At 44.0% G+C, this 27795-nt stretch overlaps 1 protein-coding gene across 1 annotated transcript in view; it reads right to left on the reverse strand.

Moving 5' to 3' along the window:
- il1rapl2 (interleukin 1 receptor accessory protein-like 2) overlaps positions 1-27795 on the reverse strand; it is a 979321-nt gene that overhangs the window by 360896 nt on the left and 590630 nt on the right. The window lies entirely within an intron of this gene.

Consider the following 27795-nt stretch of genomic DNA (forward strand, 5'->3'; position numbering starts at 1 on the left):
GAGCTTTTGTCTCTGAATTATTAGTCTGGACCTCTGGATTATTAATCCAGTGACATAACCATTGTGCAAATATTCTCTTAATTGCACTCATTCCCAAAGGTAGTATGGTGGTGAGCTGATATTTGATATACTGGAAAAACAGTTAAATGGCTTGGGTGGCCTTGGTTTAAGAAGGCTCAAATCTTTGATTGCCCGAGGCTTGAAAAAAGCCTAAATACTTAAGCTACACAGCCCGAGGAAATCAACATTATCAAATTCCAACCTATAGTGGAATCACTTTGATAAAAAAATGCCACTCCTGCCACGGTGAATTGCCGGTAGACAGCACATATTGGGAACTCACAAGTGCACGTCCTACAATTTTCTCTTCAACTGGTTGGAAATGGGTGACTAAAGAACCATCTCTCACCTCTGGGATCACCAGCCTAAACTGATGGGATTGGAAAAACTCCTCGGGCAGGAAGGCCTCAGGCTGGCACTCCAGCTTTTACAGCTTGCCTGCCATCCTTAATTAGATGCCATGCCTGCCCTCTTGCCATTAATTGGCCATTAAATTGCCATCCCTGTGAAATCCCCAAGGTGACAGTTGACCTCCGGGGATGGCTTTGGCTCGTGGAAACATTCCTGAACTCTGATACCCATCCCTTTCAGGTAAAAGTCTGCCCCTGATCTTTAGGCCTCCAACATCACCCCACCCCACCCCTCCTCACCAAGCTCTGACCCACAGCTTCTGGCTCTGGTTTATGACGTCATGCTGTTGGAATAAAGAGTGACAACGAGGCCAACCCCTTAGTTTCAGCAGGGCCTCAATGTTCGAGGGATTTCTTGGCTCTTTCGAACACCACCACTTTCCTTGCTCTTTTCCCCTAAATACCAGAGCCTATTAAAATAACTGGGTTGAAAAAGATGACCCATTTTTAGTGCAGGACAAGAGGATGTTATCCTGAAGCACTGATATTCATTCAGCCAAATATTGTTCTTAGCTTTAATTAAATATATGTTCTTTGCAAATAAATAGAATATGAAGTACAAACTCCTTTTAATGGGGGGAATAATTAAATTGTGCGCTTCTGTTCATTAGTTTTACACTGGAAATATGTTGCTAAAATTAGGTAAAAGACACAATTGCTTCTCTTCCAAAATTATGAAACAAACATCTAGTGTTAGGGGGAGTGTCATGGACTATATTACTGGCAGTCATACTAACGAAGAGCAAGTTCTAACAAAGTTGTGATTATTTTTCATTCTAATGACTTCTTAACTATCATCTAATTTTACATTGGCACACAATTAATTGGGTGACAGGGGAGAGCTACAAACTCACACGGTCGCGCTATATTTGAAATTGCCTGATGCTGGCTGGAATGGCATGTTGGCTGGGAAACAGGAGAGAGTGGGAAGTTGTGCTGCTACAGGCATCAACAAGGGCCACAAGAAAACATTCCCGGTCAGGAAATTGGGGGACGGGAGTGCTTGGGGGCTGAGTCTTTGTGGTTGAGGGAATGGCCTGGGGTAATGGAGAGTACCTGCTCTTCCTGGTCCCACAAGGGAACCTTTAAATATGTAAATCATTCATTTGGCACAGGATCCAAATCTCAGGAGCTTGGCTGGACACTCAGGCAACATGGGGTTAAAGTTGGGGCCTGATTGACACCATCAGGACCCGATTGTTAAATATTTATGAGGCTTTTGCCTGCCTATGGCCACATTGTCACACACCTTCCAAAACCTTGAAGTTAAGCTTGTGACTGACAGGAATGAGGAACATGTTCCTGTTCTTGTCCAATGTCATTAGTGTAGGGGTATTTAAAATCAGTGTTTATATTTTCAGCCTAAATCACATTTTTTTTTCAAAGCACATCAATGGCTCAATTGGCAGTACTCTTGGCCAGAATTTTCCGTTTTGGTGTCTAAGTTCGATGGTGGGTGCATAAATGAGAGTTATTTCAGCTGGGTGGTGGGAGGGGGGGTTGTTTGGTGGGACAGCTGACCATATGCATCCACATGGAGCTTGCCAATTCTTGCGGCAGGGGCAGGCTCCATGTGGATGCATTACTCATGGGGAATTTCAAGGGCACCCGGGCAGCCTGCACTATCCCTTCCACCTTTGCCCAGCCTCTTCTCCACCCTTAACTGTTAACCCCTCTTTAGTCATCCTCCACGCAACTTGCGCTGCCACCACCCGGTCTGAAGCATAGGCTGGCATTTACAGACACTCCCCAAAGGGAACAATGCAACAGCAACTCACTGTTAATCATGGAAGGAGTCAACATCACCAGGTGCATGCCACTTATGTGCAGCCCGTGAATGTGAATGTTCTAATTTCTCACTGGCGGGAACTTAATTTGGAAGGGGTACTTAATCCCGGAAAGGTGGCCTTTAAATGAGCATACATGACATTCTAACGCATGCAAAAGGGCTTCCCGATAGTGTTCTTTGGGAATCTCAACCCCGCCTTTAAAGTCCCGAGAACAGAATTGCTAAAGTTCATTCCGCCAACAGGGAACTGATTTTTTGGCCTCCCACCAAATTAAGCTCCCCCACCCACCAAGTTTCCTGCTGCTGGCGGGACCAGAATATTTCACCCCTTATCTTTGAGTCAGAAGGTTGTGGGTTTGAGTCTTACTCCAGGGACTCGTGCACAAAAATCAAGGTTGACACACCAGCGCAGTACTGGAAGAGTGCTGCACTGTCAGAGGTGCTGTCTTTTGGATGAAATATTAAACAGGTGGATATAAAAGTTTGCAAGAGCAGGTGGTGTTCCCCCCGCCCCAGCATCCTGACCAATATTTACTTTGCGATCAAAACAACTGATCTGGTCATTATCACATTGCTGCTTGTGGGAGCTTGTTGGTGTAAATTGCGCACCATGTTTCCTGCATTACAACAGCGACTGCAATTCAAAAGAACTTCATTGGCTACAAAGCACTTTGAGACATCCAGTGGTCGTGAAAGTCGCTATATAAATACAGGGTTTGATTCTCCTTTAAGATATGAAACTAACAGAACAATGCCATACTTTACAAAGCAGCATGGAATATGAGGGGGATGCTTTGTGCACACTTCTGTGCTATAATATATTATATCCAGTTTATCATAATTTAACATGAATTGTATGGGCTTTGATCAGAATATCATTTGTGACAATGCAATTCTGATTTCTTTAGGTTTTAAAACTTACCCACCTCCAAAAATATGCAACCTCACACATGCATCAGTCAATGGATTATTTCTGATTTTTTTCAATTAGGATACTGATATTGTTATTCAACAGCCTATTTACTATGCTGAGCTCAGTAAGAACCACAGCATGCCACAATGGTTGTGAAGGCCAGAAATGGAGGGATTAGGGGTTAACAACTGGCTCTATCTGGATTCATGTGAAAACAGTGCCAAGTAAATTGAATCAGTGGAAGCTCCAGCCCTGAATCAGAGCTCGATATCATCAAATACTATTAAGTTCCAGCTGCGCCCTACACTTCTACTTTTGTCAGATTCACATATTTCCCTCTTCCTGATCTTGGAAACAAAATCATTCTTGACTTTAAGTGTGAGAGGTCCAATTTTTCCATCTGCGTTTGGGTACAAGTGATCTTTGTGTGAAGGCAAAATTGGGCTGCATCATTTTCTGTGCTTCCTTCTTCCCACTTAGCATAGGCAATTCACAAACTACAGGCAGACAGCATTCACTCAAAGTAGGTCTTAGCCCGAATGCGTGAGGCTGCTTTTTTGTACCTTTAAAACACCCACACTTATTATTTATTCATAAGAAACGTAGCAACTCCAAACTATTGAGCCCACGTTCATTTGGCTAGTACAGGGCGTCCTCAAACCTGCCTGATAAATTAAGAATGTGATGGGCACATTTATTTTGAGGATTGTCATGCAAGTCGACAACTTTGCAGATCGATGCTGAATTTGTATCTAATTTTATGGATGAAGATGGGAAGCTCATTTCTTCTTGTTGCAGGCATCCATTTAAAATACTCATTGATGTACTTGAAAAAAGTTGCATACCTTCAAAGTTTACCAGTTTTTGGAATTTACCTATATCTGCATCATATTATGTTTCTTTTCATTGACTACACTTCTCACGTTTTGCCAAGGAATAGTAATTTATGCATAAATTTAATGTTCAGCATTCAGACACAGTTTTTTTTGTCTGATGGAGAACGTAAAAAGACTACTTTATTGTGTCTCAATCAGTATAATTACTCTTGCTGATTTTCCTTTGGTAGTACAGAACTTGATTATTGCTGAAAAGAGACATGCTATTGAAGCTTTTCATCTTGCACTCATCAGGACAGCTCGCAAGAAAATATCAACAGTAAGAACAACAATTTATACTGCATGAGAAGAGAGTGCTGATTGGTTGGCAAGTGGACTCTGATTGGTAGAGGTGCTGCCATGGGGAATGCAGCAGAAAGCAGTTAACTACCAAGCTGCTGTTCAAAACTCAAACTAGGCAGGTCAACTCTGATTAGTCAAGGCATTGCCATAAAGAAAGAATCAGGCAGTGGCTGTCCCCATGGGGATAACAATTCCCTGGTTATTTCCTCAGTGCCATGCCTTGATCAATCAGAGTCAGCCTGCCTGGTTTGAATTTTGAACAAAAGCTTGGTGGTTAATTGTTTTCTGCTGCATTCCCCATGGTAGCACCTCTACCAATCAGAGTCCACTTGCGAACCAATCAGCACTCTCTTCTCATGCAGTGTAAATTGTTGTTCCCTTTACTGTTGGTAATTTCTTGTGAGCTGTCCTGATGAGTGCAAGACAATAAGTTTCAATATCATGTCTCTTTTTCAGCAATACTTACGGATTTTATTTTCATGAAGACGAATGGGTACCAGCTCCTGCTTGCCTAACACACAATCTCAAAAAGGCCTGAAAAATCAGGCAAAATGCTGAACTACATCCAGAGCCTGTAAGCCTTTTTCCCACATGGAATGCTAATTATTTTACTGAGCATTAAGATATTCATCAAAGTAACCTTACAAGGAATTTTCTACCTTCTACATATTGAATAATTATACATTATAGTAATTATATATTTCAGATGTCAAGGACAACATTTATCCCTCAACTAGTATCATTAAAAACAGATTGCTGTTTGTGTTATCTTGCTGTGTATACATTGGCTTACATGATTCCTACATTACAACAGTGACTACACTTCAAGAATTACTTCATTGGCTGTAAAACCCTTTGAGGCGTCCTGAAATCATAAAAGGCGCTATATAAATGCAGGTATTTTTATTTTTTAAGATCATCTTTTTGGTCTAAGAAATGAACCAGGATCAGGACAGCGATAACATAGAATAAGCCAATGCTATTGCTGGCAAGTGGGTAGAGAAAATCAGGTACTGGTGCCTGGTAATTCTGTTGAAGGATCTTTAGCCAAATTTCTCATTTCTCTTTGCACATGCTGGGGAATTTGTTGTGTATTTTCATCGCCTTTTCTTTTTTTTTTTCTAATTTCTAATTTAGAAACATTGCCAATTAAGTCCTGTCTGTCATGGGCTGAAGCCTTTCGTCTTTGGACCTACGGCTCAAACACACAATCAAATTTCTGTTTCAAGCAGATCTCATTAGCTGCATAACCCACGCAAAGTTTGCAGGATGGAGGAATAGTGTGTGCTTGTGCCAGCCAGAATTCTTGCCATCTTACCCTGTTCCAAGTTTCCTAGCAACTGTTGTCAAGCAGAAGATAGAAGCACAGTTTGCCCAGTAGAAAGTAGCATTTAATTCAAAAAACACTGAGGCAGAGCTAGGACTATGGTCATTTGCTGATGCTCATACAAACCCTGAATCATCCCAATGTCAGATGCGACCAATTTAAACTACACTTCGACTGCTTTGGAAGATATAACCAAACTTTAACTTCTAATTTAAATGCATCTTCTCACAACAACTGTTCATTATAAACTCATGGAAGATTTTTTTTTGGCTTTTGCTTTTGAATAATTGAGAAAATTCTCATTTCATATTGTTGAAGTGCTCCCTGAGAAAATGAGTATTTACAAAACGTGCCAAAACTCCACAAAGCATGAAATATTCATATGGTTTTTGAACAAAAATAAAACACCAACAGTAAATCTAAAGCAGGAGCAGCTGTTCCTTAACTTCTGTGAACAGTTGTGCTCCAGGTTTATGATTATTCTAAGAATCAAATGTCTGTGCACAGAACCAGGCACAGAAACCATTCAACCATTGAGAAGTTTAATGGTGATATTTATTTAAGACACTCCATTAAACCTACATCTTTTGACCAAGCTTATTGTTCTCTGTCATAATACCTTCTTATGTGGCTTGGTGTCAAATTTTGTTTGATAATGGCTTCTATGGAGTGCCTTGGGATATTTAACATTGTTCAAGGTGCTATATAACAGCTGTTTGCTTCCCTTTTCGTTCATGATTTTGGAACACGATGGTGTAATGGTAATGTCACTGATTAGTAGTCTGGAGGCCTAGGCTAATGGTTTTTGAGACATGGGTTCAAATCTCACCATGGTGGCTGATGGAATTTAAATTCCATTGATTAAGCAAAAATCTGAACTATAAAACTAGTTTCAGTAATGGTGACTAGGGTAGCTGTTGTTGATTGTTGTGAAAACCTATCTGGTTCATTAATGATCTTTTTGGAAAGGAAATCTGCCATCCTTACCTGGTCCATCCTACATGTGACTCCAGACCCACAGCAATGTGGTTGACTCCTACATGAAATGGCCTGGCAAGCCACTCAGTTCGAGGGTAATTAGGGATGAGCAACAAATGGTGAAATAGATTACTACAAGTATTCGACTACCTTACATAATAAAAACAGAAAATGCTGGAAAAACTCAGCACGTCTGACAGCAGCTGTGGAGAGAGAAACAGTTAATGTTTTGAGTCCGTATGACTCTTCTTCAGGTAGCCAAGAGACTGTCTTACTATTCTCTTACTATCAGCATTCTGGTTACAAAAACAGCACAGGGAAACATGCCTACAGCTGATCTTTAATCATTCCTACCACATTTAAGACCCTCACATTTCAAAGTTCATAGATATTGCAAGATCTCCTCTGATTAACCTCAGCGGTCATCTCTGCGTAAGAGCCTCGCAAACTAGGCATTCTCTTGTTCAAGCAGCAATGAATCCACTCCTATGCAAGTTTTTACAGAATGACTTGCTAAAGTGCTCTTTTGTGTCACTTCATGAAAATGAATATAATTGCATTACTCTAAGCAACATGGAATGTGTCAGCAATATGCTTTTCATTGACAAATGTGTAAATCATTTCTGTATTTTAGTGGCACCTCAAAGTCTCATCATACATCTCTTAAACAAATAGGAAAGATAGGAGCAGGACCTTCTCTGCCCTTGCATTTTGAACAAAGCTTTTAATAGCCATTGTACTGGATAGGCAAATTTCTGACCACCCTAATGTCAATCTCAATGTAACTGCAAAGCACTTTACAACTGGGAAGGAGCGCGACAGACACAATGACCTCAAACAGAATGACTGAGAAATTCAAGTACACTGAAGGGAAAAAGGTAACAGCAGATAGGATGAAAGAGATTTATTAAAAAATTAAACTCAAAGTGATAAACTCGACAAGGATTGTGACCTGGCAGAGAAAGGGCAACAAGAGGTGGGGGTTGGGGGGGGGGAGGCTTGCATTTCTTTAGCACCTTTCAGATGCCTCAAAGAGATTTGTAGCCAGTTAAGTTTTTTTTTAAGTGTACTAACTGTTGTAATGAAGGAAATGCCACAGCCAATTTGTGCACAGCACGCTCCCACAAACAGCAACGTGCTAATGTGTCTTGGTTGTTGATTGAGGGAAAATCATTGGCCAGGACACCAGGGATAACTCCCCTGCTGTTCTGCGAAATAGTGCACTTCTCACTCCTCCCACAATCTCCTTTGCTTTACAAGTTGCAGTTAAAGCTGCAGATGGTGTAACCAATGCATCTTTAGCTATCCCCCACTACCAACAATGGCCAGATGGCTAAAAACTGGACTGTCTGGTACAAAACTAGACGCCTGGCCACCCTAGCTGCAAGTTATTGCTTACCTCTTTAAATAGAACTGCTGGCAGGAGGAAGGGGCATCCTTTATGCTGCTGAACTTACATTCGGATCTAAGAAGGGGCATTACCTAAAACAGTGTGATCCAAAATGGCAGCGCTGACATTAAAACTGTTTCATATTGACCATTAACATCATTTGCCTGCTCTGCACATTCTTCCACACACCCAGTGTACACCTTCACCAAGATATTGTTTCATCTGTGCCGTGCTGGTAGTGAACGTAAGCGGTGTGGAAACCATTTTGATACCCGTGGTCCTGAAACTTGGGGCAGAATAAGAGCCAAATATTGCATCCATAACATTTAATCAGGCTGCACTGAAATATATGGATGGATCCTGAATAGATGATAATCCATTCATGAGCAGCAACACAAATTGTTCCCTCGCATGATCAGATCTGTAAAATGTAACTAACTGACTGCACATCTCATTGAATTTATGAACCATTTGATAGGCTAAGTGTATGTACTTCCATTGTTCATTTAACATTGAGAAACCGTTTGATATCCTTTATGTTAGAATGATGATCATGAATAATGATTCTTACAAGTGAAAAGAAATCAGATGAATTGGACCCATCAGAAATCAATGGTGAAAAATCAAATTGATTTTTAGTTCTGTAGTTTTAGGTCAGCGCATTCCTGCACTACGACACTAATATTTTAGTAAACAGTGCAAATCAGTAAGTATTGATGACTCATTTCTACTTTACATTATTATATGTGTGTACATCCATGAATGTGTGTATGTGTGGTAGGTGGGGGTTGGGGTTGTGGTGAGGTGGTGGTAATGATGGGAGGGAGAGGGGTGGGAAATTGCCCAAAACTACAACCTTCTCTTCTGAAAGCGCTGAGTGCTTTTCATCTAGTTCCCATTTTTACCTCTGTCATCTTGTCACAGCCAGATCGACTGCCTTATTATTGCTTAAGATAAGGATTTAATGTTTTGGTAAAACATCCCAAGATGCTTTATAGCAGTGTTATCAGACAAATTTTGACACCGAGCCACATAAGAAGATATTTAAAAAAGGGGCCAAAAGTTTGGTCAAAGAGGTAAGCTTTAAGGGCAACCCCAAAGGAGTGAGAGAGAGAGAGAGATAATGAGACAGAGAGAGAGCTGAGGACCTAGGCAGCTGAAGACACAACCACCAGTGGAGAGTCAAGGAAATCAGGAATGCACAAGAGGGCAGAATTCGAGGAGCACAGAGATCTCAGAGGGCTGTAGGGCTGGAGAAGGTTAGAGAGATAAGGGGCCAGGTTTTCAAGGTGGGGTTGGAAACCCGACCTCCAGATAATTTCCGGGTTCCGATTCAGTGCCACAGCTGCATCACTCACATGATGCTATTTTGAAATGCAAATGCCTTAATTGGGCTGGAGGCAAACTTAGCTGCCTGCAGGGCATGACCTGCAAAGACAGATGGCAGCCATAATAGGGCCTGTCACTGTCTTGCAGAAGAGAGCAGGCAGCACATCAGACGGCCAGTAGCCATGTGCAAGTGGCAATATGGCCAAATTAAAGGTAATGTGCATAATCCAGCACAAGATCCCCAGGTCCCAAGGTTTTTCATTGTGCATAAACAAACTTCTACTTCTCCCTGCATTGAAATTGAGGGCTGTGCACTAACATATACCAGACTGAACATGTTCACCAAATACCACATTGAAAATTCCCTCCTTGCCCTTCCCAGCATGTTAACAAGCTCCTCAATAAGATTAATGGGCCATTAATTGGAGGATTGCAATTTCCTATTCCTCCCTTCTGCCGAGTCTTTGAAAATCGGAGTGCGTCCCACAGGTGTCGGGGTCCAGAGACATCCTTCGGGAATTCATTTTTAGATTGCGCCTCCACCTGATCCTGATCGTGACCCTACCGCTAAGTTGAAAATCAGGCCCAAGGGAGAGGGATTTGAACACAAAAGATAAGAATTTTCCATTTGAGATGTCTTTGGGCTGGGAGTTGATGTAGATCAGAGAGCACAGGGGTGATGGATGAATGGAACTTGGAGAAATGTTGGTATATGGGCAGCAGAGTTTCGACTTAGCTGAAATTTATAGAGGGTGCAAGATGGGATGTTGATCAGTACGTCATTGGAACAGTTTAGTCTGGGCGTAACTAAAGCATTGATCAGGGAGGGAAACTAAGCATTTGGCCAGATAAAAATTGCTGAGCACTTGGCTGAAATCAGAACATTGAGTGGAGATTTTTTTTTTAAAGTTTGTAATTACATTGGGAAGTTGAGTACCTTTAAAATTCATTAAAAATTATGTACAGTAACCTGCTTTGGAACATCAGGGATGAAAGCAAAATACTGCGGATGCTGGAAATCTGAAACAAAAACAAAAATTGCCGGAAAAGCTCAGCCGGTTTGACAGCATCGGTGGAGAGGAAGACAGAGTTAATGTTTCGAGTCTGTATGACAGTTCTGATGAAGAGTCGTAATGACTCGAAACGTTAACTCTGTCTTCCTTTCCACAGATGCTGTCAGACCGGCTGAGTTTTTCCAGCAATTTTTGTTTTTGTTTGGAACATCACTCACCTGTCCAATGAAGTTGTGAAACTTTAATAACTTGACATACCAGACAGGTTTCTACTTGAAACATGTAACTTTATTAAAGAGTGCTTTTCAGAAGCTACATGCTCGAACCGGGTCCTCGACTAGAAAGCCGCATTACCCCGCCCCCAGGATTAGTTGCGCTTAGGGCTTATTCGTCGGAGTCTTCAAGAACAATCACGTGGCCCCTGATGGGCAGTAGGAAAAGGCTACACCCTCAATCACTGCAGAAACAAGTGCTGAAATCTACACAGGGATTTTCCTGATCTTTTGGAGTAACTTTGTCAGAAGATCAGAGTCATAGCAGGAGCAGTGGGAGATCAGGAAAATGACGCAGGTAGACAATCCCCACAACTTTACTCCTGTGACTCCAGGGGCAGAATTTTCCCCCCGTTGGGGGGGAAGTTGATGGGCGGGCGCGTGCAACGCCATTTTACGTGGGCGGGCCAATTAAGGCCTGCCCAGCGTGATGTCCACAGGGAAGTGGTGGAGGGTGGGTGGGGGGGGATTCCTAAAATCGAGAGTCCACCCTTTCACGCATACGCATGAAAGAGTGCACTCACCCCCCTGAGGCTAAGCGCTGCCTCAGGGAGATCACCTCTATTTTCAAAAATATTAAAAATAGAAAAAAAATTCCTTTTCATGTCCCCTCATGTGACAATGAGTTGTGACATGTTCATAATTTCCAACAAAACTTTATTAAAATTTTTAAAACCCTACATGAAACCTCATCCCACCGGTGGATGAGGTTTCAAGTTTTTTCTAATGCCCGCCGGGGCTCTTGGCCGACCCGCCAACCTTAAGGTTGGACGGGCAGGTCCACTAATTATTTAATTGATCCTGTCAATGGCCTCAATTGGCCATTGACGGGTCAGCTGGCCCGCAGCTGATTTTGCTGCACCCCCGCCTTCCTGAAAATTTAAATGGGCCGTGGTGACGTGGGGAGTTCCGCCTGACATCACTGCGCACCATTTTTACCCATCGACGAGCGGGCCCAGCCCCCACTCGCCGACGGCAAAATCCTGCCCCTATGAATCGCCATTCCCTGGTGATCCTATGGAGGAAGCAAAGTAAAACCAAGAGAAAGTCGCCCCGTGTTCCCTCGGACTCATGATGGTAGGAAGGCAGAGAGCTGAGGAACCCAGGCTGAATGTAAGATAATGAATGGTGCACAATCCTCATGATTTAGATGTGACATTGCTGGCAAGGGCAGTATTTATTACCACTCCCTAGATGCCCTGAGGTTTGAGACAACCTGGAGGCTTGCTTGGCCACTTCACAGGGCAGTTCAGAGACCCGATTGGTCGGAGACTGGGCTTAGATGTGTCCCAGACCAGGGAACCACGCTCAAGGCTTTATTAGTCCGGGGCCTCTGGATTACTTACTCAGTGACTTAATCGCTGAGGAACACAAGGGGGCAAACAATAAAAGAACAAAAAATGGCAGGGTTTTTAGCAAAAATATCTGTTGACATTCTTCAGGGTTTTAAACAAATATGCCTGTGAAACATGGCCAGTCATGTGCCTTGTTCACTGCTGTTCTGCAGCAACTGCTGACAGAGGAAATAGACTGAACCAGTGCCTGTCAAGACAATGAGCTTGTTCAGATGTGATGAATGTCACTGTTATTAATTACCTGGCCCATTACCGTGTGAGGATAAATCACTTTTATCCTGAGACCATTGTGGTTGATACAATGAAGGACAGCAGCCACCTTGGCCTTCTTATTACATTATGTGGCTGCCACATCATCATTTTCACATTAGAATGGATTAACGCTGTCATTTCTTTTTACACCTAAAGATCTGTGAAAAACCGTCAGACTTTCACAAGTTGCAGCTTGCTAGACAGCAGCAGCGATTCTGTTCTGATTTTAAAAACCAATTTACGATTAATTTTAATTTTGTTCACACAAGCTTATGCATGTAGGGATTTTTTATTTTTGCTGCACGTGCAGCTCACCATCATATTCCTCCATTCCAATCCAAATTAATCCTTAAAGAAATCTCTGCTTTATGGGCTATGATAGCACCGTGGTTATGTTGCTGGGCCAGTACAGCTTATTGATCTAGAGCCAGGAGTTCAAATCCTTATAAATTTATTTTTTTATTCCTTCATTAGACATGAGTATCTATGACAAGGTCAGCATTTGTTGCCCATCCATAATTGCCCTTGAGAAGGTTGCCTTCTTGAACGTTGCAGTCCATGTGGTGTAAGGACACCCACAGTGCTACTAGGAAGGGAGCTCCAAGCTTTGCACCCAATGACAGTGAAGGAATGAGGATATAGTTCCAAGTCTGGCTGGTGTGTGGCTTGGAGGGGAAACTTGTAGGCAGTGATGTTTCCATAAGACCGCTGCCCTTGTTCCTCTCGGAGGTAAAGGGAACAGGTTTAGAAGGTGCTGTTGAAGGAGGCTTGGTGAGTTGCTGCACTGCATCTTGTACATGGATGTGGGAATGTTCGCTGATGATTACACAATGTTTAGCACCAGTCGTGACTCCACAGATACTGAAGCAGTCCATGTCCATATGCAGGAAGACCTGGACACTATACGGGCTTGGGTTGACAAGTGCCAGGGAATGACCATCTCCAACAAGAGAGAGCCTAACCATCGCCCCTTGACATTCAATGGCATTACCATCACTGAATCCTCCACTATCAACATCGTGGGGGTTACCATTGACCAGAAACTGAACTGGACTAGCAATATAAATACTGTGGCTACAAAAGCAGGTCAGAGTAACTCACCTCTTGACTCCCCAAAGTCTGTCCACCATCCGCACGGCACAAGTTAGGAGTGTGATGGAATACTCTCCACTTGCCTGGATGAGTGCAACTCCAACAACACTCAAGAAGATTGACACCATCCAGGGCAAAGCAGCCCACTTGATGGGCACCTCATCCACCACCTTAAACCTTCACTCCCTCTATTAGCAATGCACAGTAGCAGCAGTGTGCACCATCTGCATGGTGCGCTGCAGTAACTCACCAAGGCTCCTTCAACAGCACCTTCCAAACCTACAACCTCTACCACCTCGAAGGACAAGGGCAGCAGATACATTGGGAGCACTGTTGCCTGGGTCAAAATCCTGGAACTCCCTTCCTAAGAGCACTGTGGGTGTACCTACACTACATGGACTGCAGCGGTTCAAGAAGGTGGCATACCAAGACTTCCCAAGCACAATTAGGGTTGGGCAATAAATGTCCACATCCTTTGAACATATAAATTAAAAAAAAGGTACACACTGCTGCCACTGTACATCAATGGTGGATTGACTGAATGCTTAAGGGACTGTGCCAATCAAAAGCAAGCTTTGTCTTGGATGGTGTTGAGCTTCTTGAGTGTTGTTGGAGCTACACTTATCCAGGCAAGTGGAGAGTTTCCAACAGACTTCAGAATTTTGTGTAATGGGGGTTGAAAGGCTTTGTGTAGTCAGGAGGTGAGTTACTTGCTGCAAAATTCTCTGACATGCAGTTGTAGCCACAGTATTTATATGGCTGTTCCATTAAAGATTTTGTTCAATGGTAACGGAAGGATGTCGTTGGTGGGAGATTAAGCATTGGCAATTCTGCTGAATGTCATAGGGAGATGGTTAAATTCATTCTTGGTGCAGATAGTCATTGCCTGGCACTTGTGTGGCATGAATGTTACCTGCGACTTACCAGCCCAAGCCCCAATTTTTCCGAGGTAGTGCTATGGACCGTGGACTGCTTCAGTAACTGAGGAGCCATGAATGGTGCTGATAATTGCGCAATTATCAGTGAACATCCCCACCTTATGATGGAAGGAAGGTCATTGATGAAGCAGCCGAAGATGGTTGGGCCTAGGAAACTACCCTGAGGAACTCCTGCAGCGATGTCCTGGGGCTGAGATGATTGGCCTCCAGTAAACATAACCATCTTCTATTGTGCTAGGTATGACTCCCACCAGTGGGGAATTTTATCTCTTTTTCCCATTGACTTAAATTTTGCTGGGGCTCCTGATGGCAGACTTGAAAAAAAGCTGCCTTGATCTCACAGGTAGTCACTCTCACCTCACCTTTCGAATTCAGCTCCTTTTTCCACGTTTGCACCAAGGCTGTAATGAGGTCTGGAGCCAATTGGCCCTGATGGAACCCAAATTGAGCATTGGTAAGCATGTTAATACTGAGTAAGTATCACTTGATAGCACTGTTGACACATTCCATCACTCTGTTGATGATTGCAAGTAGACTGATGGGGCAGTAATTGGCCAGATTGGATTTGGACCTGTTTCTTGTGGACAGGACATATCTGGCCAATTTTTCACATTGTCAGGTAGATGCTAGCATTGGAGCTGTACTGAAACAGCTTGGCTAGTTCTGGATTCAGTGCTACTGCCAGGATATTGTCAGGGTCAATAGCCTGGATAACTAGCCCAGTAACATTGCCACTACACCACCGGCTAGAAGAAAAGGTTTATATCAGCAATTATGACCTTAAAATGACCAGATTGTAGTAAAAATCAACGTGGTTCACTAATGTCCTTTCAGGAAGGAAATCTTCTATCCTTACCTGGTCTGGCCTACATGCGACTCCAGACTCACGGCAAGGTGGTTGTCTCTTAACTGCTCTCTTAAATAGCCGAACAATTCGCTCAGTTATATTCAAGAAGGTGGCTCACCACCACCTTCTCAAATACAATGAGGATGGGAAATAAATGCTGGCCTTGGCAGCAGGCTCATGTCCCATAAATTATTGAAAAAACATATCACTGTCTTCCCTCAAGCTTTTTATTCATTAAAAATTAAATCTTACATTAATAAAGCCATTCAAACACCATTAAGATCTTCATTAATATAACAGCAGACTAAATGAAACAAAAACAGAAATTCATGCAAAATTTGACATCTTTTGCCCAATCTCACCCTATCATATATTTTTCTTTCCTATTCTCTGTCCTCTATAGTTTTAAAACAAGTTTAAAACAAATGCCTCTGCTTGTTTGCATGTTTTCCCAGTCCCACCACAAGTTTTGCTGGTGAGAATAACTTTGAACAGAAATAGTCGTTTGATTGATTAAAATCCAGTTGTTGCAAAGCATAGATTTTTAGCTAAACGATTGAAAAAATTAAATGAGGATTTACAAGGTCATGACATAGAAGGTCCTCTGCTTGTCAAGGTTTCTGGGAAGGGACAGCCAACAAAATGAGCAGATCCATCAACCCGAGGAAGGAAGATATAGAACTAAAAACAAAAAGCTAAAAGCTACTGCGGATGCTGGAAATCCAAAACAAAAACAGAATTACCTGGAAAAACTCAGCAGGTCTGGCAACATCGGCAGAGAAGAAATCAGTTAACGTTTCGAGCCTTCATGGCCCTTCGGCAGAACTGAAGCATAGTTAGAAGAAGGGAGAAATATAAATTGGTTTAAGGTGGGTGGGGGGGGGGGAGGGTAGAGAGAGACATTGAGGGTGTGGTGATTGTGGAGATGAACAAGCACCTCATTAACAGCACCTCATCTTCCGACTAGGCACTTTACAGCCTTCCGGGCTGAATATTGAATTCAACAACTTTAGATCTTAAACTCCCCCTCCCCCCATCCCCACCCCGTTTCTTCCCCCCCCCCCCTTTTTTTTCAATAATTTATATAGATTCTTCTTTCCCCACCTATTTCCATTATTTTTAAATCTAAACTAAAACCTTGTTAGTCTTTCCACCCCACCCCCACTAGAGCTGTACTTTGAATATCCTGTCTTCCATTCTTAATTAGCACTTTTCTCAGACAAATGTCACCACCTTCGACACCTCTTTGACCCTTTTGTCTGTGACATCTTTTGATTATCTGCTCATCTCCACAATCATCTCCACAATCACCACACCCTCAATGTCTCTCTCTCCCCCACCCCCCACCCCCCCACCCCGCACCCACCTTAAACCAATTTATATTTCTCCCTTCTTCTAACTATGCTTCAGTTCTGCCGAAGGGCCATGAAGATATAGAACTACCTGGATAACTAGCCCAGTAACATTGACACTACACCACTGGCTGGAAGAAAAGGTTCATATCAGCAATTATGACCATAAAATGACCAGATTGGGGAGGCGGTGACCTAGTGGTCTTGTCACTGGCCTGGTAATCCAGAGTCCCAGGGTAATGCCCTGGGGACCTGGGGTTCGAATCCCACCACAGCAGATGGTGGAATTTGAATTCAATAAATATCTGGAATTAAAAGTCTAATGATGACCATGAAACAATTGTTGATTGTTTTAAAAACCCATCTGGTAGGGAAGGAAATCTGCTGTCCTCAGCTGGTCTGGCCTACATATGACTCCAGGCCTGCGGCAATGTAGTTGACTTTGCAAAAACAATAATGCCCTCTAAACAAGGGCAGTTAGGTATCCCCCACATCCCATAAACAAAAAAAAAACCCTAGAAGTTACAACATAGAAACATGTCATTTGACCCAACTAATCAGGTCAGCATTTACCCATCACATGAACATACAGTCCTAACCAGGTTTACCTACCCTGTTTTCATATTTCGTCATCCTCTTTTCCTTCCTCCAATCTTGAATATTGTCAACCAAGCTAGAAGTGACTTTCACATGCAACACTTTACGTAAAGAAGTTAACCCATGTTCTAAATCTCTTACATTTAACCGTGCATCTATGACCCTTCCTTCTAGGCCCCTGTGTTGTGCTCTAAACCTCAATATACTGTCCTGTGATGTGAAGCCCATACCGCACACTCTCCACTGAGATCTTATGAAGGGTTTATCAGCAACATCTCAAATTTAAAATTCTCACCTTTTGTGTTCAAACCCCTCCACACCTCCCTATCTCTGTGTCCTCCTCCATCCCTATACCCTCCGACATCTCTGTGCTTCTCCAATTCTAGTCTATCATTATCTCCTGGATATTTAATGCTAGACCTCTGGAGATAAACATGGAGCTTTTTAGTAAATAACAATGACTCACATTTATATAGGGACTTTAATGTAATAAAATATCACAATGTGCTTCACAGGAACATTATTAAAACAAAGTATGACACTGGGTCACATAAGGAGATATTAGCTCAGATTGCTTGGTCAAAGAAGTAGGTTTTAAGGAGTGCCTTAAAGAGGAGAGAGAGGTAGAGGGGCAGAGAGGTGTAGAGACGGAATTCTAGAAATTAGAGGCTAAACAACTGAATGCCAGCTAGAGCAATTAAAACCAGGGATGCTCAAGTAACCAGAATTTGTATCTCAGAGGGTGATGGGACTGGAAGGGGTTACAGAGATAGGGAAGGGCGAGGCCATGGATGGATTTGAAAACAAGGATGAGAATTAAAATCAGGATATTGCTTGCCCGGGAGCCAATGTAGGTCAGCAAGCACAGGAGTGATAGGGGAATGGGAGTTAATGCATTAAGATACAGGCAGCAAAGTTTTGGCACAACCTCAAGATTATTGAGAGTATAATGTGGGAGACCAGCCAGGAGTGTATTAGAGTAGTCAGGTCTAGAGGCAACAAAGGCATGAATGAAGGCTTCAGCAACTGATAAGCTGAAACAGGGGTGAAGTTAGACGATGTTACAGAGGTGGAAATGAGCAGTCTTAGTGATGGTACAAACATGAGGTCAGAAGCCTATCTAGGGATCAAATGTGCGAACAGGGTAGCTTAATATCTCGCTGTTGCCAGGGAGAGGTATGGAGTCAGTGGGAACAGAGTTTGGAGTGAAAACAATGGCTTCAACTTTCCTAATATTTAATTGGAGGAAATTCCTGCTCATCCAGTACAGGATGTTGGATAAGCACTCTGATAATTTAGCAATGTGAAGGGGCCAAAAGAGGTGGTGGTGGGGCAGAGGTGAGTTTATGAATAGGGTGGGGGGAGGTTTAGAGGGAGTTGACCCAGTGTGCTAGTGGAAGGGAAGGATGGGGCAACCTTAACAAGCTGAGGTGCCGCCGCCCTGTTGTCTCCCTTAATCTAGTTTGCTATCCTCGCCTTCTCCAGTAACCTCCCGATAGTACTTTATCAAAAGTCCATGCACGCTACGATATCAGTCAGCTGTTATGTCCACCAATTCCGCAAAGAATTCCATGAGGTTTGTCAAGAACGATCATCCCTTTAGACATGCATGCTGGTGAATTTTATTTGCCCTTCACCTGGATACACACTCCTAGACGAGTAAATTAGCTTGTGTGTGCAAAATCTTAACATTTGGCAATTGTCCTTAATTGTTGCAGGTATATGGAATACTCCGAAAGCTTACTCCTGTCATTTCAAACATTCACACACACACACAGACACACATATACACACACAGTAATCTCTGCAGACTATGATCGCGTTGTACTGTATATTAGTTTGTTTTACTGTACATTAGCCATTACATAAAATGTTATTACTTCATATATCAGAACGTAAATGAGGCACAGCCTAGCACTGCCATTCCCCTCAAGGAACATTATTTGACATTTAACAGCTCCAGCATCGTTTTGTAATTGTAGGAAAGCTGCTTCATTCTGGTGACCACACTGTAGGAGGGACTTGGCGTAATCACAGGTTTTAGGTGGTGAATCCTCCTGAATGCTGCTCTCAAAATGATTTTTAGAAAAAAATCTTTTGTGAAGAACATCCAGGCCCTAAGATATACAGAATGATTGATTCATTTGAAGTTAGCATGCCATTATATTACCGTCAGGAAGATATAATAACTTTCATAAGATAAAAGCAAAAAACTGCGGATGCTGGAAATCCAAAACAAAAACACCTGGAAAAACTCAGCAGGTCTGACAGCATCTGCGGAGATAAATACAGTTAACGTTTTGAGTCTATATGACCCTTCACTAGAACTGGTGAAAGGTCATATGGACTCGAAACGTTAACTGTATTCCTCTCCGCATAATAATTTTCACAGTGTTAATGGAATTTATTGTAAAGTAGGGTAATAGTGGGGTCTGTGTCTATTTATATGTGTGTGTGTGGGGGACTAAATTGAATTAAAGGCAGTTGATCTGAAGGCTTTGATACATCACAAGATAAGCTAGGTTTGAAATGTTAAGTAGGTAAACGTGGGGCAGAATCTTCCGGTCGCCATGCGGAGGTGGGCCCGACACGGCAGCGCGTAAAATGATGTGCGGTGACGTCGGGTGTGTGTGTCCCGACGCCATCGCACATCATAGCGATATTTCGCTCAGTGGGCGCGCGCCAGAGTTGGCTGTGCACCTGCTGAAATGTTAAGGGCTCATTAAGGCCACTAAGAAATGAATTAAAGTCCTTAAGAATGCTGCCCGTCCAACCTCAAGGTTGACGGGCAGGCAAAAAGCCCAAGCGGCCTTCGCACTTTTCAGGAAACCTCATCCACGAGCGGGATGAGGTTTCCTGAAGCTTTTATGAAATAAATAAATACATTTTCCCACCTTGACAAACATGTCCCGACTCATGTGATACAGTCACACAAGGGGACATGTTTGAATAAATTTTTATTTTGATTCTGTCATGATTTCATTATCCATTCAGTCTCCCTGAGGCAGCTCCGTGCCTCAGGGAGATCGCTGCGAAATAACGCTGGCCCTGACCCTCCCTCCTCCCCCTGCCCACACAGGTAGCACTGAGTGTTACCAGCCGCGCATTAGCTGTGCGCGCCTTAATTGGCCCGCCTGCATAAAATGGCAGCACACAGCTGATCGCCACCTGCGATCGGATTCGTGCCCACCCCTGCCCGATCCCTCCCAGCCCGCCTGCCATAGGCAAAATCCTGGCCATGGGGGAAGTTTTAGAATGTAAGTTGTAAAGGGAACGTTTGCATTTTTAAACAAATCAGACTAGTTTGAATTCAAAAGAGGGAGTGAAATGTTACATCTAGCCAGCAGAAGTTAAGAAACAGTGTGTTTATTTTTGTCAAAGATTACTGGTAAAATTAGTTCTAGGATAGATTTTATTATTAGAGGTAAAGTCCTAAGACATGGTGAAACAATGGGAATTTGCTTTCAAAGTTGAAGGTATGTATAAAGGAGAGAAGGTTGTGTGCAAGGGCAGGCATTCTAAGGGTGAAAAGCATCTACGCCTCAAGCTGCTGTCTACAAGGAACTGAAGCTGAGAAAAACTTGCTTTGAATTCAACTGTTCAGGGTTTTGTGTGTTACTTTGCCGGGGTCTTTTAAAATCTATGGGCAACATTTTCCCCCCCTTGGTGGGGGGAGTGTGGGAGTGGGCTGGTTTCCGATTGGCGCCCCTAGTCGGGGGCATACTGCCATTTTAAGTGGGCGGGCTAATTAAGGCCTGCCCAGTGTGACGTGCGCTAGGACGCGCTATGCGCTCCCTGTGCGGGCGGGGGGGGGGTGGGGTTGGCGGGTTCCCTCAGCTGGGAGTGCGCTTTCTCACGAATGCACGCTAAAGAGCGCACTGATTTCCCTGAGGCAAAGCGCCGTCACAGGGAGATCGACTCCGATTTAAAACTTTAAATAAAGATTAGAAAAAATTTTCTGTCACACTGTCACATGACACTGTCACATGAGTTGGGACATGTCCATAACTTTTATTGTAAAATATTCTGCATTTTTTAAATCACTAACGAAACCTCATCCCACCTGTGGATGAGGTTTCATGTTTGTTCACAAGCCCTCCTGGGCTCCCAGCCTGCGCGCCAACCCTAAGGTTGGACGGGCAGGTCCATTAATGAGTTCAATTGTTTTTTTAATGGCCTGAATAGGCCGTTGACAGGTCGACAGGCTGAACTGACAATCTAAATGATACGGGGAGATGTCAGGACGCACACCCGATGTCACACTGCATCATTTTACGCGTCGGTGAGTGGGCCCCTCCCCCGCTCGCCGACCGGAAGATGCTGGCCTATGTGACTCATTTTTGCCTTAATGGAGGTGTAACTGGGGTTTAGATTAATTCGGGGATTTAGAAGTTATCATAGGAATAATTTGTAGATCTATGTATGTGCTCAAAATCATTTCTTCTATTAATAAAGGTTTAATTTAGTTTTGTAAGAAACCTATAAGACTTGGTGGCGGTCTTTTACTGAATTCAAAGCTCTCATCTCGAAATAAGTACAAATTGCAAATAGTTGCGGCAGCTGCTTCAAGTTTCCCCCTGGGATTTGGACAGCTTGGCATTTACCATTCGCCTGCCATAACAGTCAGTTCATTGCAATGGTCAGTTACCAGATCCTAGTTATACTGTCAATTACATCTCACACTGAGTTCAGCAAATATTGGGCTTAGCGCATGGGCACCAGGATGCCCGTGCAGCTCCCTGAAAAAAGCCATTTCTAAGAAATAAAAAAAAGTCTTGTGTTTACATTGTGCTTTTCATCTCCTTGGTATTGTGGTCACTCAGCGGGTCTGAGTTGCTGTGGCAACATGCACTTTTTACATACATGTTGTAATCTGGAGCTCTGGATAGTGAGGTTAGAGGCTCCAACTTGCTTTCCCTTACATGGCTGACCAGGGATCTCTCCTACTCTGAGCACTTACCATTGGCACAATGTGTGAGTTAATACTCAATCTGTTTGGTTGTATTGTAAATGCACCTTCCTTGGCCCTCAAGTCCTGGAAAGGGACTTAAACCCAGAGTTTCTAGCTCAGCAGCATCAATGCTACCCATTGCACCACAAGACCTCCGCAGGAGGGCCCAGCGAACTATGAAACCAATTACTTACTTTTGAAATGTTGTTGCAGCCAACTTGTGCACAGCAAGGTCCAACAAATAGCAGTGTGATGAAGGGCCAGTTAATTTGCTTTGATTGAAGCTAAATTTTATGAACTTGTCGCTTCTTTGGCAAATGGAATGTTGTTGTTCATTGCAAAGGGGATGTTTTGTTACAGTTGTACAGGGTATTGGTGGGACCTCATCTAGTGTACTGAGTAATGGCTAGCGCACTTTTGATCTCCTTATTAAAGAAAGGACATAATCGCATTTGAAGCTGTTCAGAGAAGATTCACTCTACTGATTCCTGGGATAAAGCGGTTGTCTTAAAGAAGAAAGGGTGGACAGGTTGGGTCTGTATCCATTAGAGTTCAGAAGAATGCAAAGTGATCCTATTGAAACATATAAGATCCTGAGGGGACTTGATAGGGAGGATGCTAAAAGAATATTTCCTCTTCTGGGAGAAACTGGAACTAAGGGACACAGTTTAAAAATAAGGGCTCCACCATTTAAGACAGAGATGAGGGTCGTGAGTCATGGGACTCCCTTCCCCAGAGAGGGAGGTAGGGCCATTGAATATTTTTAAGGCTGAATTAGATGGATTCTTGACTGACAAGGGGCAGAATTTTTAGGTAGGTGGGCAGGCTCGATCGGTGGGCCTGGGATCAGCCAGGAAAAGGGCCAATAACCACGATCGGCACCCCCACTACGATTTCATGCTGGCTGACCAATTAACGGCCAGCCAACGTGAAATGCGCGTTGAGAAGCTCAGCGCTGCTGGGGTGCGGACGGGAAGAGGGCGGGCACTGACGTCAACGTGGGCGTGGGCATGGGCGTGGGCGAGCGCTGAGAGAAAGCTCCCTGAAGGCTGCTCAGGGAGCTGCAGGCCCGAAAATCCCCAAATAAAGTTCTGAAAAGCAGGAAAGGAATGTCCAAGCATCCCAGTCAGGCACCTGAAAATACACATGATAAAAATGCTGCCCACTGATTTTTATTTTCATTTTATTTAATCGCAGAAACCTCATTCTGCCCTTGGATGAGGTTTCATGAAAGATGTAAAGGCCGCCTGGCCGATTTGCCCGTCCGCCAACCATAAGGTTGGATGGGCAACATAAAATTAAAGACAATTACGCCGTCAATGATCTTAATTGGCCTCTTAATTGTTGGTGGGTGCGCTTCTGACTTTTGTGCGCGCCCGCCGACCGAAATATCGCGCAAGCATGGGATGACGTCGGGACGCTCACCAGATGTCATCTCGCACGATTTCACACTGGATCGGGCCGGGCGCGTGCCCACCCCATCAGCATAAAAGTCTGCCCGAGGAGTCAAACGTTCCTGGGGGTGGAAAGGAAAGTGGGGTTGAGGCCACAGTCAGGTCAGCCATGATCTTATTGAATGGTGGAGCGGGCTTGAGGGGCTGAATGGCCTACTCCTGCTCCTAATTCCCTGTATGTCTGTATGTAATAGCGCCTTGGCATCTTTTACGCTCACAGCAGAGGACAGGTTGAGCCTTATCTCAGTTAAAAGGCAGCACCTCCAGCAGTGAAGCACTTCTCCGAGGGGAGGAATGTTACCGCCCCCGCCCCGCTGGCGGGATTTTCCAGTCCCGCCGCAGTCGATGGACTTTTGAATGTCTCGCTGCACGTTACAGCCCCTCCCCAACCCCGTAAAATTCCACATGAGGAGTCAGCCTAGCTCATGTGCTCAAGCCCTCGCCATGGGGCTTCAGTCCCCAACCTCAGGAATCAGGAGACAGTACTTTGTCTGAGCCAAGACTGATTCTGAACATCTCATAAAGATTTGAAATAAGTTATAGAAGTTCAAAGGTTGTCTGGCTATTTCTAAAACGTAGCTAAATGGGACCCAGTGCGAACACCCAGTAATGTGAGACTACCAGATGTGATCTCAACAGAGTCAGCTGTGGTTCAGTGGGTCGTACTCCTTCCTCTGAGCCAGAAAGTTGTACATTCAAATCCCACTCCTATAACTTGTATAACAAAATCTTCAGGTGAGACATTACGTCAAGATCCCATTTCGTACTGAAACAGATTATCTGTCAGTATCACATTACCATTTGTGGGAGCTTGCTGTGTACATGTTGATTGCAATATTTCCTACGTTGCAACATCCACTGGCTGTAACACACTTTATGGTGATGGAAGGCACAATATGAACGCTTTCAGCTCTTGTTTTCGTGTGGTCCCTGTCAGAAGTTGTCACTACCCCTCAGTTGACTGCCAATTTCACACCAGTGCTCACTTGAATCTCTATCTCCTTGATGTGACAATGGTTATATGACTGCTGCTTACAATTGTGTCTGAACCAGTTGTAACAAGACAATTATTGTCTCTGCAGCCAGATGTCCAAGTGCGTAGAAGAAATTGGACTGTATCCTCCAAGGGGTCGGATCACACCATTGGATTGCCGCTCCGCTCCTATTTTCTTACCCAATGCCGGAGCTCTGCATTTCTCGCCCGGACTTCCTAAACTGGGCCCCTTCGGAAATGCAGAGTTAGTCCTTTCTCGTAGTGCAGGGTTGTGGGGGAAAGCCAAGTCACGCCCCCTTTTGACAGCACCTGCTGCTGTATTTTGGTTTGCCCTCGTTCACTAACACACTGAAAAGCTTTGGGGCATTTAAGTAGCTTTTCAGTGTGTTGGTATATGAATGTGAGTGAGGTAAGTGAGTAGGGTGGGTAAGTGGGTAGAGTGGCAGGGCAGGTAGGATGCCAGCTGGGAGGGTGGAATGGCAGGTGGTAGGTGGCAGGGTGGGTAGGGCAGCAGGTGGTAGGTGGTAGGGTGGGTAGGGCAGCAGGTGGTAGGTGGCAGGGTGGGTGGGGTGCTAAGGTCATGACAGGTTGGGCCAGGGGAGAGTCGGAAAGTCAGGGGCGTTGGAGGGGAGTTGGAGGGTCAGGGAATCGTTTTGGGGGGGGGGGGGTGAAGTTGGAAAGTTGGGGGTGCCACTATATTCATTTATCTGCCACATTTCACTGGCAAGTAATGCAAAAACAACAACTTGCATTTATGTAGCACCTTTAACATGGTAAAAAAGTCCTGGGACATTTCCCAGGAGTGAGATCAGGCAAGATATTGCCTGTAAATGTTCACCCTTTTCCTGTGACAAGGCAAACCGAATGGTGAATTTGAAGAACCATTTTGTGAGGGTGATCACAATCCTTCTACGTACTTTAGTAACTCTATCTCCCATTATTTCCCCTCCCCCCCCCTCCGCCCTCCAAGTTCCAGCCACTGTCATCAGTCATTGATATTCAATTAAAAAAACATTCATTTAGTAAGTGATGAATGTCTCACTTAGATCTAGAAATGATGGTTCTTTTGATACCATTATTTATGTTTTTTAATGTCACTCGTAACCATTTCCCGTTAATGGCTTTTTCATTGAATAAAACACGATTCCAAGGATCCCGCCACCATAACCATTACATGGACCATCACTCACTCATTACCATGGCGACGACAACAGTTTGAAACACTCTCTCAGTGTTCTATCAGCTGGCTTCAGATAATAATGTTGCAGATCAATTTTGTCATAACAGTTAAAGACACATCAAAAAACGTTATGCTGCTGCAGTCAAGGACATGCAAAGTTCACGTCAGCTAATTGGATTGGAAAGCATTATCAATCCATTTATTGAAACTGTGCTCATTAGTGTTTATTGCAACTTACCGGACGAATACCCCAAGAATTGGCAGGATCAAACTGTTGAATCAGTTGGAAAGTTTGCTTTGCATAACAGATTGATTAGAAACACTCACTTTTACAGCATTAAAGCATACAACCGGTACGGAATGTCATTCAATGTTGCTAATGTCGAAGAACCATGTGGACAGAACATTGTTCAATGAATGTTGTTAATGTGGAAGTGTCATTAAACATAACATTGGATTTTTAAAAATATGTACATTTATTTTGCATTGGGCGACAGTTCACCACATCAGCCTCCTCCAGTTTAGACGTTGACGTCATTGCGACCGTGACCAGGATTTTATGGCCCCGTCGCAGTGTCTCCCCCCCCCGGCAGATGCAGTGAGCCATTTAAATCTCTATTTAGTTCGACAGGATCGTAATATCCCGCCGGACGGGAAGGGGCTGTAAAATCCTGGAGCTGTCATCAATACTGCCCTGTAATCAGGTTTTGTAAGCTGCGATGTATATACCGTGATTAAATATCGGGAAGATCGAAGACATTGCCTTCAGTACTAGTTACAAACGCCGTGTGCTAGCGACCAACTCCATCCCTCTCCCTGGCAACTGTCTGTGGCTGAACCAGACTATTCGCAACCTTGCTACCGTGTACGGGTGAGTTTCTGAACACAAGTCTGTGCCTCACTGAGGCTGCCTTTTTCAGCCTCTGTAACATTGCCAGACTGGGCCCTGCCTCAGCTCACCTGCTGCTGAAAACATCACCCTTGCTGGTGCTACCTCTAGACTTGACTATTCTAATGAACTCCTGGTCGGCCTCCTGCATTCTATTGTCCGTAAACTTGGGGTCACCCAAAACTCCCACTACCTGCGTTCTTACTCACACCAAGTCCAGTTCACAATATTCCCCCTGAGATAGCTGACCGACATGGGCTCCCGGCTAAACAACGCCTTGATTTTAAAAATGTCATTCTTGCTTCAGCCCCAGGACCCTCTGAGATATCTGTGCTCATTAATTCTGACCTTTTGTGTGTTTCTGATTTTAATTTCTCTGACATTGGCCTTCCCTTCAGCTGCCAAGATCCCAATCTCTAGAATTCCCTCCCTAAACCTCTTCAGTTCTCTTTCTCTCTTTACTCCCTTCAAGCACTTTTTAAGACCCACCTCATCGGCTAAGCTTTTGACCATCTGGCCTGATATTGCGTAATGGGGCTTGGTGTCCAATTTTGCTTTGTACCACTCCTGTGAAGTGCCTTGGACCACTTCATTACATCAAAGCTGCCGTAAGAATGCATGTTATTGTTAGTGGTCAACGGCTATTTAAGAGATTCAATCTTGGGGAGAGTTGAGCAAAGGTAAAGGAGGGAATTGTCCCAGAATTGCTTAGTGTGGTGGCGGGCGGCTTTTCATGCTGTTTCATTCCATTCCCGCCTCATTAATTATGCAACCACAGGAAACACGCTGTCTCGCTGGCAGGTGGCCTCCACTTTGCCCGCCACACCGTTACCTTGCAGCTTCTTCACGCAGGGTGCCATATTTAAGCCGCAGTTGGGCACACACTTCTTGATGCTTCTAAATAGGAGAGCACCAGTGAACTCATGGCCCCAAAAGCCAAGAAGAGTGCAGCCTCCCGGTTCAGTGACGCATCCCTGGGATGCCTTCTGGGCAAGGTGAAGGCCACTGCGATGTCCTCTACCCCACACTGGCCACAGGAGGCCCATCAGTCTCACGACTTTGACTTGGGAGGTGGTGGCAGAGGTGGTCAGTGCCAATGCTGTACACAAGAGATCGGCCATCCAGTGCAGAAAGAGGATGAATGATCTAATTTGTGCCGCCAGGGTAAGGCAACCATCTCATCACTCTAAACTCCCACACTTACAAGGCCATCACACATCCATTTGAATCTCACT

This window comes from Cetorhinus maximus, chromosome 8, assembly GCF_964194155.1.
Source record: "Cetorhinus maximus chromosome 8, sCetMax3.hap1.1, whole genome shotgun sequence".
Classification (NCBI taxonomy): Eukaryota; Metazoa; Chordata; class Chondrichthyes; order Lamniformes; family Cetorhinidae; genus Cetorhinus; species Cetorhinus maximus.